Genomic DNA, 16,726 nt, shown 5'->3' with positions numbered 1-16,726 from the left:
CCTCCACAGCCTCCCTGCTCCTCACAAATGCCAGACTTTATTGCAAGGCAGTAGCCAGGTTAGGCCAATCTACACTTCTAACATTTCCTGGATGCTCTTTTTTTCTTCTGGCATGCTTTTATTGGTCACCCCTATAAAATGTGCTCTATGACTTCAGAAGCTTCCTTGATCACTGTGCTAGACGAGTCCTTATTTGGCACACAGGGTGGTGTACTCTACAGCACTAAAGCTTAACAATAAAAGATGACGTGTTCATTTGGGTACTAACTCATCTCAGTTTATATCCATACGAACCTCTCCTTTCCGTTAGAGTTAGGCTACGGACTTCCCCTCAGCAGTACGGGTCTAAGTGACAAAGCATTTAGCAACTGTGCTAATTGACGCATTTGCCGTTTGCATCAGCTCCGACAATTAATGCGTGTGCTTTTTGTATTATTTTAATTTCATTTGAGGTTTGAACAGGATGTCTGGGTGAGAATCCCAGGATCTGCTGATGACTATGCTGATGGCTTGTGTGCTAATGCTCGCAGCATATTCACATGTTATCTAAGTGTTAGCGGCCTCTAATGAGGAAGTCAAAAACGTGACATGTTTTCGTCTCATAAAGGTAATTGGGATATTTCTGCTAAGAATTCAAACTGAGAATCTGCTCATACTTGTAACCTTGATGTGGAGTTTAACACTAACACCCAGGGGCACGGACTCCCAAATATAAAGCGTTAACAGAGTCTGAGGAACTGTTGAGAGAAGAGGTGGGGAGTTTAAGGCGTGAGAAACAATTTCCTTAGTAGCCAGAGGGTCATTGAAATTACTTTCATTTTGATTATGCCATAGAGAAGGATGGCACCCTTAAATACAGGAGGGTGGAAGTGTAGAATTGAGTACAGGAGCCGTATGTATCCAGTGGAGGCTGCTGAAGGGAGGACGGCTCATAATAATGGCTGGAATGGAGTAAATGGAATGGTATCAAACACATGGAAACCTTGTGTTTGATGTATTTCATACCATTCCCCCGATTCCACTCCAGCCATTACCACATGCCCGTTCTCCCCATTTAAGGTGCCACCAACCTGTGGTAGAATTGCTGATCTAGGATCAGGTCCCTCCTGTCCTTATAGCAGGTTGGCATTTATTGTGATGGCTTATGTACTGGAGGCAGCTCTGCAAAGTGGTCACTAGCTGGTACAGATACAAAGTCATAGAACTTTTTAAACCTAACCTTTACCCTAATTCTAACCACAGTGCTAACCCTAATGCCTAACCCTAACCTTAAATGTACACCAACATTTTTACGATATAGCTAATTTTGAAGTTGAAGCTGGCCCGTCTAGCGGAAACCACTTAGCTCTGCCTCCAGGGCAAGACTCATGACAAGAAATGTCAACCTGCCATTTTATGATCAAATTCATTATGATCTAAAAGGGAAAGAATTATCCTAGATTGGTACTGCTGCTCTGAGATGTTTGATATACATACAGCCCCTGGTCTCAAATGCAATGGTCTCAAATGCAGCCTCAGTAGCCTACTTGCGCACAGACAAGGGCTTCATTACACGAACATTACATATTATTTACATTATTCATCCAGGGTTACTGACACGTCTAACGTTAGATTTGGTACTGACACGAGACTTGATATATTATGTTCTGTTATGGACCTCTGTGGGAGCGTGAAGGTATTTATACCGTCTAGAGACGGTAGCAGGCAGCGCTGCAAAGATGAACCGGTGCCTTCCTACAAAACAATTTGTCCCATCAGTGCTACTATTGTCTGAAACCTGTGTAAGACTTGAGCATTGCAATTCCAGACAGCTTATTTCTATTGGGATGATTTTTTTTGGAGAGAGAGAGAGAGAGAATGGTTGCCAATGACTATGGTAGTGGGAATATTCACCTGACATGAGATGTGTGCATTCCGTGGCACAACCAACCCCGACTGGACCATTAAATATATGTAAATGAAGAGAAACACAAGAGAGCTGGGCCATAATAGCACGCATAAGGGAGAAATGGATCCTGGGTAGTGATTAATTTATTTGATGATGCCTCTAGTGAGGAATTTTAGGTCACAAATGAACTGACAGGATGACAAATGACCATTTTAAGGAATTTACTGGGAATCATTAACGTACAATTGTCAGGTAGTTTATGGCAGGCCAGAGAAGAAGGAATAAATGTAGATCTTTTTCCTTATCTGGCTGTGAATTATTAATTCTATTTTTGGGGGGAAGGCGGGGGGGGGGTGCTTGTCTGATTGGGTGTAATACATGGTGTAGTTCTGACTAAATTGTAAATTCATTTAGGGACAGGAATCTGCACAATTAAATTGCTGGTCGGCAGGAGGTAAGGAAATTAACTCTGAGGCGGATAAAGAGGAGAAACAGACTGGTCTCCATTTCTTTTCACGGAGTTGTCAATCCTGATCAACCCGGATGTGATTCCATTCTTTTGTTTCGTGTTTATACAGATTCTAAAATGTCACACGAAGAGACAATATTTTACATTGGTTAAGACACTGTTGAATACATGCAATTCTATATGCACCACATGCAGACATTGTGTTAGCCAACTTCAGAGAAGAGGCAGCTCAATGATCATAATACAGTGGTTTTATAGCCTGCTTTAAGATACATGTATCTTCTTTGGGGTTATTATTTGAGAGCCATCTCTCCGTGGTGTATTGAAATGAACTGTATTCAGACCAATCATGTAATGTCCAGTCTTTCTTAGCACTGGCCATTTCCCGACTGTCATCCAAACTCAAGACATTGCTTTCTATTAAGTAAGAAACATTTATTTCAACTTACAAGGTCTGTCGTCTGCTTGGGATGGTTCTGAGTGGGATTCATTCACATGACATGTTTCAAAATAAATAAATTCACTCATTAAAGTGAATTAAATGCATACCATTTATCACATGTTATTTAGGTGTTAAAGGAGACAGATGCTCTGACAACCTTCTCTGTCAAGCTCTGTCCTGTTCAGTTTATTGCCTTTAAACTGTTCTTAAAAGCCCCTGATAAGATAAAAGCTTAGTGGACAGGACTAGACACTCACTGTGTACATTAATAAGACAGAATCCTTGATTTCCCTCCTGAGCCTTCTGGCTGGAGTCGCCGGCTGCGTCCCAAATGGCACCCTATTCCCTATATAGTGCACTACTTTTGACCAGAGCATAGGGCTCTGGTCAAAAGTAGTGCACCGTATAGGGAATAGGGTGTCATTTGGGATCACTCGCTGCTCAACTACTGCAGTGGGTGTGACAAATGGCTGAAGTGCAGAAATTGCATGTTCACATATAAGATGTGACTAGGATTTCTAAAAACACTTGTAATTATTACACATTACAAAAGTGAACCACTGCCCAGTTTGGGACATGCCACAACAATTAGTGAATTGGAGGAATCTATGTCCATGCTGATTATGCTGTTGGATGAGAAGCATCATAACAGCACAGAAAGCTTGGGTTTAACGACCAGAAAATATGCATTTGATGAGAATGTTTTCCTTGGCTTTGTGAGACAAAATCCAAGTATTCTCTGTTTTTGGGGTGTTAAGGGGCATAAGGTTACAATATGACTCTATTTGGCCCCGTACACACTCAGGTTATATACAATGGAAGTACAACCCATTGGACACAATAGTTGTGAGACAGCTGACATTTTTGTTGTATCACAACCGATGTGCCAAATGCATTGTGCATCAGTGTGTACGGGGCCTTTCTTAGATGTCTCATATGTAAAATCTTGCACTTGTCAACACGTTTCCAAACTGCTGGAATTTGGAATATGTGATATATGTGACTGTGACTGATATCACTGATACAAAGCGTCCGAACTTTGAGAAATCCTGTTAAGTTGCTTGTCTGTAATTCACTTCCCCCCTAAACTGATATGATACTGGTCACGAGGGAGCTTTATTCATGGGATATAATTGCCAGGTTGTGGTCTAGAAGACAACATTTGGGATGTTAAAAAATGTATGCAAGTCCTCCTCCTAACAACTCCTTGAAACAGTGCTCTTGATTTATGCTCTGCATGGGCAGTGCACCCAAATCCCTTCTCCTTGGTCCTGGAATAAATTAAATCAAATATCACAGTGGGGCAACTTGGTGCTCCTAGTTTCGAGGTTATTTTCCTCAAAATTAATTACATGAGTGATTACTTTGCTCAGAGAGGAAACACACTTTCTGCACTGAAGACTGGCTGTGGAACACAACAGCCTATCGCGACCCACTGGTGCAGACAAAGCCTATTTTTACTCGACAACTTCCTGAATTTCAGTATCGCAGCAGAGGGAAAACATGGCTAAATTGGACGCTAACATTGGACCCCCCCCCCCCCCCCCCCCCCCCCCCCCCCCCCCCCTTTGGAAAGCCTGGCGCATCTGAGGAATGATCCACTTCCACCGGTGCCTTCCTACAGCCAAACTGATGCATTGATTATTTAATGGGGTGGTTGTTAAACATTTGTCAAGAAGTTCACATTGGCCCTCCACAGAATACATCATACATTTCTCAAAATGTAAACAATTCAATTCTGATGTGCCAGTTTAATTCTGCACCAGCTTTCAGCAGAGGAGAGATCAACACACCCTGCTTTATAGTACCTAACTGTTGTAATTTAAACACAGCAGGCACTTTCAAAAAGACAGTCAATGGTCAGGTCAAATGAGAGCATTACAGGATATAATGCATGCTTTAGTAGTGTGTCACTGTGCAATGGCATAGTCTTATACGTTTTCTACTGTATTATAAGTACTTTTTAATACATATGTTTTGTGGAATCTTGAAGGAATAGCATGGATCAGTAATACACCTCTACATAACCTCAGACCAGTCCTTTTTGTGTGTCACAAATGAATGCATGAGTGACCACAATAATGTTCACACTCTACATTGGACACACACTGCATGTACCATGAACGTGACGGTGAGCTTCTCTGCAGATTGTGCCCAATTTCATGCCGGTATAGATAGGTCATCACACTCGATTTAGAATGTAAAGCAACTGCATTCGGGCGGTTTAAGGTACAGTGTATCTCTTCTTATAATTAAACAGTATAAAGGTGTTCATTTCATATCGAAAGTTGCACATGTCCTTCTGGATTATAAATACATCCATTTGTTTCATGAATGATATTCTCCCTGCTTTCAAAAAAGGCTAACCATCTATTCCATTTCAATACAAACACAAGGGAGGATTCCATGCAATTCCTAATTGACATGAAGCCATGAAGAAGCGACTATTCTCTTTCCCCTTTGTCTCTCTGCCTTTTTTCTTGGCATGTGCGATGAGAATTCAAGATGTTCTGGTGTGGATGTGGCTTGATTAACCTCTGCTCCGGACTGTTGCCTCACAAAGTATCATTGCCTTGTTGACCTCGGGATGCTTTGTGTTGCCCGCTAGTGAAAAGGTCTGGAGATCTGGGACCTACAGTGGTAACAGGCCGGCAGGGCCTAATTGTCTGTTCTTGGTGAGCTGAAGTTATTGGCAGCTGCCATTGTTTCAAGCGCCTCCGTCGTCACCCGGCAAAACTAGCTGGAGCACACTAATTGCAATGGCCTTTTCATCATCGCAAATCAACTACTTTCATACAAGCGGAGGGAAACGGGGAAACAGCATCCTCTCAGACCATTAGAGGAGGAGAGGGGGTAAGTACTGTACTGTACCTATAGACATGAGCCCCTGGCCTGGACAGACACACCACACCACACTCCTCATCTCTCTCTCTCTCACACACACACACAGACACACACACACACACACACACACACACACACACACACACACACACACACACACACACACACACGCGCTCCCCCTCTCAAGCTTTGGGAGTATTTAGCGCACAAGTCCATTGACCTCTTCTCTCTTTCTGTACCTGAATGCCATAACCTGGTTTTACCAGGCATTTAAGAGGGTGCTTGGGAGGAGATTGGGCAGGGGGCGTGAGGAGAGGAGAGGAGGGGGAGGTTGGAAAGTTCAGTGGTACTAGATAGTAAGGCAGGCAACTGGTCCTCCTGACAAGAGATCAATACTGTCCTTGGAGTGGCTGGAGTCAAGCTGCTGGGTCTGACAGGGGGCCGTGTGGCATAATTGGATCAGGGGCGCGGCGAGTCGCCTGGCTTCCCCCTTCAGCACTGTCACAGCTGTCAGATGTCATCCCCCAGCACCGCTGTCACTGCAGGAGGCTAGTGGCTCTTTTCGCCCCGCACCTCGCCCCATGCAAATGTCCACTTAGCAGATGAATGCCGCTGATATTAGCCACATTCTTCATGGTTTTATGCAAAAGAAAGATCTGTGTCATCTGAGAATTTCATGGAAATAAAGTCGCCATTTATTCAACGCTGGAAGAGTGAAACGGCCTGGAAAAAGCGAAAATGATTCGGTTCAGCTTATTAAAAAACGGAGCAAAAATAAGGCTTTGAAAAACAAACAAGGAAGGAGTTGGGAATGAGAAGAAATCAAAAGAAAAGAGCAAGGAATTAAACTTGATACGAGATAAGTAATGAAAAATCCCCACCGTCTACAACATCCCGTATAACACACCTGTAACACCTAATCCAAGTTCATTGATTGACTGGGGTGTAACCTCAGAGGTTTTCCGAGGTGAAACTTTACATTGTGAGATTGTAAATCGTTTTTCAAACACATATTCATCTTCCTCATTGTGCTGTAGCCGCTTAAAATAGGCTTCATACGGTTGGGTGTCAAGTAGGTTTGGCTGTAGGCAATATTCAAGCCATCAAGCACAGCTACAAAGCACAGCCGGCTAAAACAGATGTACTTTTATCTAAAGTCATGTCTAATGTATTAATTAATGATTTTTATCCTACTCCTTCTAGTCCAAGTGGGGGAATGATGGATTTCATGATTCTCTAGGCGGAAACAGGATGAAACTTGTGATAATATGATGACAGTCTTTAGTTAATCTAACCAGTGTGAGTCCACGTAGCCCAAAGCCCTAAAATACTCAAAGAGTTTGATATTCCTTGCGGAAAAGGAGATGATATTTTGTCCCCCGTGACTAAAATGCTTTTGAAATCTAACAGTTTGAACGCAGCAATAATTGCCACCATTTTATCAGCGCATTTGGAATTATCGTGTATCACGTGACAGACGCTGGAGTTTCTAACCGCACCAGACATTAGCCTGGCTGGATTAAAGGCTGGTTAGACATTAAACGGGAATCCCTATGTAAATTTACAGCTCCAATTAATAGACAGTGTTTGTGATGTAATCCAGATTCTCTGCCCTCCATTTTCACACTCTTAATCATATTAAAGGCTTAGTAGAACAGGGTGATTATCAGGATTGTCGACGATACACACGTTCAATTCCTTTTAGTTTGTTGGGCAATTAATAAATGGTTTCACTACATTTTCTCTAGAGGCTTAAGTCAATGTCTATCATCTTGACTGTCTATTGTTGCTCCTTTTGAGGAAAAAAATTCAATACAATATTTTTTTTCTAAGTGTCAGACCCAATTTATTCTAATATGATTATTTTGGAAATATCTATTCATTTTCCTCTTGATGAGCGTTACTGTACATAGCGTACAGTGGTAAATGTCGAGTCAATGTAAAATCCATCAGTCCCCTGTCTGGGCCTGGTGAAGGGAGAGATTGGTTGTTCAGAGTGGGAATGGCAGAGTTCAGATGGCAGCACTTTGATCATGAGGCCTCAAGGCTCCTGGACCTCAGGGCTGATCAGACAACCAGAGAGCAGACAGACATTCTCTCTCTCTCTCTCTCTCTCTCTCTCTCTCTCTCTCTCTCTCTCTCTTTTTCTCTCTCTGCCTCTCTCTCTGCCTCTCTCTCTCTGTCTCTCTGTCTTCCTCTACGTCTCTCTCTCTCTGTCTTCCTCTCTCTCTCTCTATATATATATGTCTCTCTCTCACACACACACTAGTGAGGCTGAATCATTGTTTCAGTGCTCTTTGGCAGCAGGCAAAGCTGGTCATTCAGGGATGGCGTGTTCACGGTCTCAACGGTTCAGCGGGCCCAAGGATGTGGTTAACAGATGGGAAGAAAGCTCCGCAACTTCAAGGCGGTCGCCGGCTTGTGCTAAGTGATCTGTATTCCCCGTGAGTCTGCTGTTCCCTAACCCTGTGAAATGAACAGCACTTCCTGATGTCCCGCCCCCTGACCTCTCACATACAGTAATACCACATTCAAAAAGCACCATGCATGAGTGTTCCCATGTAATATAAAAACCCCAAATTGACCATAGAGTTTTTTTTTGTTGTTGTCTCAAAACACTGCCTGCAGAGGCCATGTTTCATGATCAAGTTAGCAGCCACTCGCTTTTAAAAATCATCCCAACGTTGGGAATGTTTATTTTCTATTTTCATACTTGTCCGAACATCGTTGAGGTTGAACACACCGCGATGCCATCTTGCATCAAAATTCGAGTGATTTCTGTTCCTCGCCTCGAAACACTGTTCTCCATTGTGAGAATCCCAGTAGTATGGGTTCGGATATCTGGAGGCATTAAATAGTGGAGAAAAGAAGTGTTTTGCAGACGTCATTTCCCAGATCCCACCTGGAGTATGACAACGTACAAGATAAGGAACAAGGCTTCGGGAGTCTCCCGCAAAGTAAAGATTGGCAGCTGGAAGTGAGGCTTACAGGCTGACCTACACACAAGACCTCTTCACCCGTGACTCATAATCACCACTCAGGGAGAGCCACGTGGTTCAGTAAAAGGCAGACGCAGCTATTAGGGTGGTGCTTAGTACTCCACTTAAAGATCACTTTATAGGCTATTACTTAAACCATGGTTTGGTATTTACATGACACTTTCAGGGAGCTTTTTTGGTTTGGTAATACAGTTGCTTGCAGGCAGAATATTGGATGCGGTGCTCTTGTGACAAAGTGCTCAACACGATGACAGACACTAAGAGAGAATTGCCACACAAAGACAGACAAGGGGAATATGCATTACCTAGCCGTACAGGCTCTCAAATCCATGATATAACAAAAAGAAAAGGGATTTCAGTAAAGCTCATATCATCAGCGATTTGTCAATTGATATTGTTGTTTGTGAGGAACAGGCCTACCCGTTTTGAATATAATAAACACAGTATTCTGTATTTGAGAGTTTTAATATCTTCAGAATGAATTTTCAATTCATTCACAACAACAACAAAAAAACGACATTTGCATTCGATTTTGAATTTCGACTTGTCCGTTTGTTTGGTGGCATGAAATGACTCTGGCTGTGGCTGTACTGTGTGTTGGTCCCCCAGCAGGATGAACTTGGATCAGTGGAGACAGCCCTACCCTGGGGTCAGCGGCTACCACGCCACTCTGATGTGATGTGGAGCAGGGGTGATGGTGTGTAAATAATGGCAGAGAATTGTGAATCTTGTCACGGCTGCATGGCGGAGCAGCTCAAGCATTTATAGATGGTTGCCCGCCAACCTGCCTGGGAGGTGGTTTATGTGTGGCCGTGTGGTGGCTGTGGCTGGGTTAAAGACAGTGGTTCCTTCCACCGCTGCTTCCCCTCTCACTCATTCCTCCCGTTCTGGCCTGACATATCAGGACCAGTTCACCCAGTTGCTCATCGCTGACATATGACTTAATCCCCCACATGTGCACTAATGAATAGCAATACGAAAACAAATACGGCTACCATGCAATCTACGGTAGGTTCTTAGTTATCGTCTATTTACGCAGTTTCTTGGGTTTTGGTTAGATTGAATTGCATTTCAATGTTTCCTTTTCCATGTCACCACCAGTCACAAACAACTCACTCTACTATAAGTTCATTTGATTCATCGTCTATGATGTGTCATCAGAACACTATTTACATAAAACATTTTATCAGCTGTTCCTACCGAACACCCTATGGGCGGATTGGTATCTTTTTCTTATTTCAGTGTCATATTCTGTCTAAATCTATGCATTGTGTAAATGTCTCCTAGATTAAGGATTACAATCAATTAAACGTTGATGAAAATGGCATCCATCTTGGTAAGACACTGCCTGCTTCTCCTGACATTTTGCAGCTGTTATATTTTCGGACATTTGACGCATTTCAGACACATTCGTGGACATTTTATAAACACTGAAATGGTAAGTGCAAGACGAGGTGAGGCGGTGTATCTCGCCGCTCTGCGTTTCAACCCAAATTTCAACTTCTGCGTCCGAACTGTGAAAGAAGGTTAAGAAGAAGCCAATCCGCGTATTTGTCAGAGCTGTCACAGAGACCGTGAACCAGCCAATCACGAGGTGACTTAATTAGACTGTGACACAATTGCCTTTTTAAAATGTCTTCGGAAGGGAGAAGATTCCTAGTGATTTGACAAAAGGGCTTTAAGTTAATTGGGTGAGGGACTGTGTCCTTAAACTCCAGTCAGAAGAGTATGTTTAGTCTACTTTTACCTTAATGCCATAATGAGTGGGGAAATGAGGCTGTTAATTCATAATTCAACAAATAAAAAAAAGTGAAATCGTAGCATTGGAATTGACAGAAACGACAGGGTATGTTTTCCCTCTTTCATAACCTGCAGTCAAGGAACAATTGTATTTTAATCTTTGGACTGCAATTCAATGAGGCTCAGCTCTGCAGTAGGAGAGACTGTGCATTTATATAGGTGGGATGACAGCCACCCTTTAACATTGAATGGATTCCTATCCTCTCTTTATCATTCACATCTGTGTTTATGCATAATACCTTTTCACAATATATGATTCAGTTTAATCAGCAGGCTTTACGTGCAACAAAAGTACTGTCTGACGGAGTTTGTCTAATATGAGGCGGGCCAAGGGGAAAGCTTGTCAATGTTTGCCAGTGGGTTTGCTCAAGGATGAGAATGTGATGAATATCCCACCTCCATATATTTGCAGGGGGACTTGACTTTAATTCACTGTAAAACACAACTCAAACTCCTCTGATGGCTTTGAAATTCTTAAACACTTCTTGCAGAAAGGTGAGATTTATTAATCTTATGAGAGTCCCAATTGTGCTTTTTTACTTTATTAACCTTCATTGTCATCTGGCAGAGCGTCAAACCTTTCTTTAAAAGAGAAAGCAAACATTAATCCCACATATCCATTCCGCATCTTCCCTCACCAATGCATTATTTCAAGAATAAACCCTAAAATCTTGTTTGCTTTTGTTTATGGACATTTTGCACGCTAACAAAAGGTCTGTAATTCATGGTGGAATTGTGGGGGGAAAAAAAGAATAATTTGGATAAACAGCATGGTTCATTCCAACGTAATTCTTTATTCAACCGGCATATCATGGAAATTTCAACAGTCATAGCAGATTAACCCCGTGTGTGCTTTCTGTGGCTTCCCCCTTTGATAGATTTACATGCATCAGGATCAAAACTCTGTTTGGGAAGAGACAGACGGTTTATTTCATTCCATCCACTTCGCACCCGCCTGACCTTCCCCTTGTGAAATAATCACAACTGTTATGTTAGAATATTTAGGCATAAATAATGAATTACTTGGCGGGTTGGAGCCTTCACCATTTCGAAAATACTCCTACGTGGATACTGGCCTTCTCTCTTTTCATAGAGGAACACGTCTGGCTCCATAGAAGTATCGCTAGCCGGTCTACTGTTTAGCCTAATACATTTACCTTTGCTTGTTTTGTGAGTCCCTACCAAAAAGATGTTCCCTCACAGGAAAAACAAAGTTATTCTATTCCATTCTATTAACGCTGTACCACATTGTGCGGCATACAGCCCGTTCTTTTAAAGGCACTTATTGTGATTGTATGGTATGGTTTTGAATGGTCAAACGCTAATGGTATTCATTTTTGCGTGATGCGTCTGCCGGACCAATTGCCGTCTATCTAATGATGTAATCAAATTCATCTTAAAAGTAGAGGTGCACATTAGACATTCTGCTTCGTACTTACTTATACATTCACGCCACTTTTTAGCACCTAGGACCAAATGTTGAACAGGGTGTCTGGACAACGAGAGCAAACGTTATTACGTTTACCTCTGAGAGGTCCCTCTGTGCGTCATTCCTGTCTTTGAATAAAACGGTGCATATTAATCAATTCTCCAGCCTAAATGAACTGCTGGCCCCATTAGAATAGTCTGGAGGTAATGTAGATTCTCACTATTAGACCTAGTACTTAGTCCTCATGGTCTATTTCTTTACATGTAATTGCTCTGCTCCTCTGCTCAATGAGCGTGGAACACTTTTGAGTGTAATACAGTGCCTTGGCGTTTTGTTCCAGGAACTGCATTCTAGAAACATCATATAACAGCAATAATGATTAAAAAAAAAGCAGCATTGACAATTACAATACATCCCTCTGTGGGATGATTGTCCTCTAACCAAACTTGTTGACATTGGCAGTGCAGGGCTTGCAATTTGACCACATTCACACCACTTCTCCCAAATTAGTAACGGTGTCCTGGGACGGGCCAGACAATATACAGCTATGTGATTACTTTATCCATATGCAGTGTGGGACCTGAGATATTCATAGTGGAAGATCGGAATCCTTCATACAAATATCAACAATGTCACCTACTTCCTGTATAATCAGTCCTCTGTAGGGGAAGATATGGCTGCCGTTCTCCATTCTGCAGATGTGGGGCGGCACTAAGAAATCACCCTGAATGTGCCGGGGAAGATAACTACACTTATTGGGTGTCTACTGGAGATTATTTACACAAAACAGGGAGCAGATAGGGCATATTTAATTGACATGGGACAGTTTCTGGGGGTTTGGATGACGCTCTCTGAAGTAATCTGGATGAGGGGCTTAAGGCAGACTACGGAGGGACCAGTGGAGAGCTCACAGAGCTCGCAGAGCTACAGATTGATGCTGACGTCTCTGCCACATCAATTACAGCCCACTGCTTCATTGGGGAGGAATCCCCACCATTATCTCTTTTGGCGACCTAGCACAAACTCGGTGTGTCAGAGGTCAGCCAGGGGAGGAAAGGCTCTGACTGGGCCCTCCCGGTGGGGGCCGCTTCTGCGGGCCTGGTGGTTAAGGCTCCCCCGTGGAGACGAGGTAGCACAGAGAGGTCCACAGCACAGACCAGCCCTGTCACTCACTGGGCTCTCCAAGCCCTGCACAGTAGGAGGAAAGATCAGCCCAGAGACTACAGTTAGAACATTGTCATTTTCACTCCTCGTTCTCTACTGTTCAGCCCCCATCTCAAAACATCTCTCCTTGACACTCCTTCAACACTTTTTTAAAAACGAGAACGCATCATTACTGCAAATGTCAGGTTGCAACAAAGAGACTGTACCGTAGTGTATTTAGCCTTATGTTACAGTAATGATCCTCTCCAGAAGAACTATTGATGCTCTGATGACAATTTAAAGTATCACAACATCCTTTTATCCCGTACTGTTGTAGAGCGCCTTCGCACCTAATGCAAAGAATACTGCAGTACAAAAACATTGGAAGTGTATAGGCTACTTCATGAGGCTGGAACGCTCATAATTCCCCAACACATCGGACAATGCAGTAGTTCCAAAACATTTCCAGTTCTCAGCTAACATGTCCACGCGGTCGTGGAGCGCAGTCTGAGCGCCGGAAGCCGCGAGGCCGGAGCGGCAGGAAGCCGTCACATTGAGTTATCAGCTCCATCCCACGTACAGCCAAGGACCAGTCGGAGCCCTTCAGAGCCCCCACCCACAACACACACAGATCCCCGTCCCAAACGGTGGGGGGCCGACAGGAGTCATTAGAGAGCCAGGGCCTCTGATAGCACCAACAACCAACACCTCCACCACGCAGTCACCAGCGACACGCCTCGCACCACTGTCTGTGCCAGCACCTAGATATAATGACTAACAGACACATTCATCCTTAAAGTCAGTGTTCAGGGACTAGGATCATATTGTTGAAAGTGGGGTTTTCCAGTATGTTGTCTGATACGGAATAATAATAAAAAGCATGAGGGTGAACATATTTTGATCACTACAGTGATAAATGCCCTGTGCACTGGCACAGTACTCAAAAGACTTGCTGGTTGTTCATCCCACCATGATTTGGGTAATAGACGAAGCACTGCTAGCCGTCTCTAAGACAAACAGTCTCTTAACGGCACAACTCAACATAAAGAAACGCTACACAGGTACAGTCGTATCATAAGCCAATTACCTTTGATGAGATAAAATGTGACGCTCACCTTTCTACTGCGACAATAAATTAATGACTACCCAAAGAGAATAAAAACAGTGCTAAGTGAAACGGATTCTCGCCCATATCTCAAGGCTTTTATAATGGCTCCTGAGCCCACCTAAAAGCTCCTGGGAGTTTAGATCAAACCCCTCCTGTGCGGAGCGGAGGGAGACCAGCCATAAATTGCTAATAGACTAAATGGAACGAGGTAGGAGGCTTCTGCACTGAAGCAATTACCCCTCAGATGTGGCCATTCATATCCCTGCATGTCTCGTTTCATTAAGAGATTGCCAGCACTTTGTCAGGCCCGGGCATCACAGCTCTGTGAGTTAGGCAGGCAGGGGAAAGCTCTAGATCTGGGGAAGCATTTGAAACAACAAAGTCCCGTTTGACTGCCCGGCTGAGAGTCCACAGGAGCACCGGTGGGCCTCCTCTTCCTGGCTTTGATGTGTTCCAAGGATTTATTGAATCAATTATTAATCAAAGTTGCGTTTTGAAACTCAAAGACACGTCTAGTACTCTTAAGTCTTCTTTTCAGAGGACACGTCGTCGCGTTTCGTGGGACTTCGTTTGAGATGCTCTCATGTTGTTCTCATGGGGAGCGTTCAGGTACATGAACTCACAGGCCATGCTTGCATTTGTTACTTTAATCCATACTTGACGAAGGACATGCATTATTACCATGGATTACTACCACGTAAATTAGTCAATTACAACCGCCTATATCCACAGTGAGCAGAGCAGGACTCCAGGGAAATCCAACGTCTTTGGGGAGTCTACTGCCTAGTAAGCCAAGCACTGGACAGACATTTCTGCTCACCAACAAAGTCATACTTGTTGTGTGCAACAGGAAACCCGGATTAAAAATATAGATACATTTATCAAAAATATAAATATGTACATTATAGGTATTCAATGTAACGGGTTTGATATCATGGAATACATATGCAAAAGCATAAAATTGACACCCAAACAATTGTAACTATTGGTATCAGCAGTTGGAGTAGAAATAGCAGTCACTTGAATGCAAGATATTGTCATTTATCTCCACAGGGACATATGAGGTGGCCCAGGTCCAGTCACTGTTCAACAGAATCACTCAATTCAATTTATAAATAAAAATAGTGCCATGCACTTGCAACTCAATTCATGCAATTCAATAAAAAATTCATACATTCTTTGGGTGAAAATCCCAGTACTCTGGCCCCCTTTATTGTTAGACAAATTGAAGTGTGCACTCGATAGGGAGGCCAACGGTAAACAGAGAATCCATTTACCCATTCCATGGTGTGGTTGAGAGGAGGACCCCAGTGCTCAAAGGCAGGAGCAACAATCTGAGTGACATCAGGTCATCCTGCCTCCTCACAGTCATCTGCCTGATAGAATTGCTCTCTTCTCCAGATAGGAGCAGCAGCTTTTTGTCATTGCCATATCTTATGATTGATGGCTACATGGCCACAGAGAATCTGCCCTTTTTAAATAATTTATATTGCCATCGCTATGGACAACTAGCTTATAACCGGGTTGTTATTTTTCCATTGACTAGGGGGGGATCAATACTTTAAAGACATGAGATACCCACTAATGAACTACTTAACTGGATCTCTGGGGTGCAAAACAATTGCACTATTTACTCAAAGCCAAGAAAAAGGAAGTAATATGAAGTGCTTCTTTTAGAGATATTGCCAAGAATTGGAAGAAGGTAAAGCCGGAGTGGGAAGCCAAGGGAGTTCAATCGTTAGGCAAATGTAGTCCAACAGCAGAAGTATAAGTTAATAGTGTTAGCCAACGAACGGCAAGTGTAAAAAGGTCTACTCTCTTTGCCAACGTGCCATGAGTTCGACTGCTCGTCTTTATCATTGCTCGTACTGTACCTAATAAACTACGTAAGGTCTCCAACAACAAAAAAAGGCGCCATAATTCTCTAAAGCGGTAGACCGCTTTAGAGAAGCAGTTGTTCATTTAAAGCCTCCTTCATTCATTCAACACTCTAACAAAGTGACAAATTAGCCAAACAAAGTGTTTGAGTTTCTTATTCAAGTTGATTAATTCCTATCATTAGTCAATCACAGAACAGCTCATGAAATATTGTACGTTCATTTATTAAGTGTGATTAATTTTGCGAAACACTTGAATTAACATCAATAAATCAATTTGTAAATCAATTACATTATAATGTTTAAATACAGAGCTAATAGTTTACATTAACTACTGGGCCAGAAGTGATCATCTATCACTTCACATTAGGAGGAGGGAAAAGCACGAGAGCAAGCTGAAATGATCAATAATCAAAGAGTTCTGACACTGCCCGTAATGGGTCCCGACACATTTGCATGACTTTGTTGCTGCTGCGGAATGAGAGAATGCTTTCAACCACCAGAGTTAACTAGAAGTCATATTTCCTCTGATCCCAGAATAATGGGCCTGGTTATCAAGGAGATGCCCTACTCATACATTGCTATTACACTGAGCATATGGGACGTACAATCTAAACTGTGGCAATGCAATTTTGACCTGAATCCAAGGCGCTCTGGCTGTCTCTTAAATCAGAGCTCAATGCCCAGAGCTCAATTTGCTAGCAGTGTTCCTGTATTAGCCTAGTGC

Source organism: Salmo trutta, chromosome 24 (genome assembly GCF_901001165.1).
Source record: "Salmo trutta chromosome 24, fSalTru1.1, whole genome shotgun sequence".
NCBI classification, from domain to species: Eukaryota; Metazoa; Chordata; class Actinopteri; order Salmoniformes; family Salmonidae; genus Salmo; species Salmo trutta.
Note: the sequence above shows the minus strand (reverse complement) of the source record.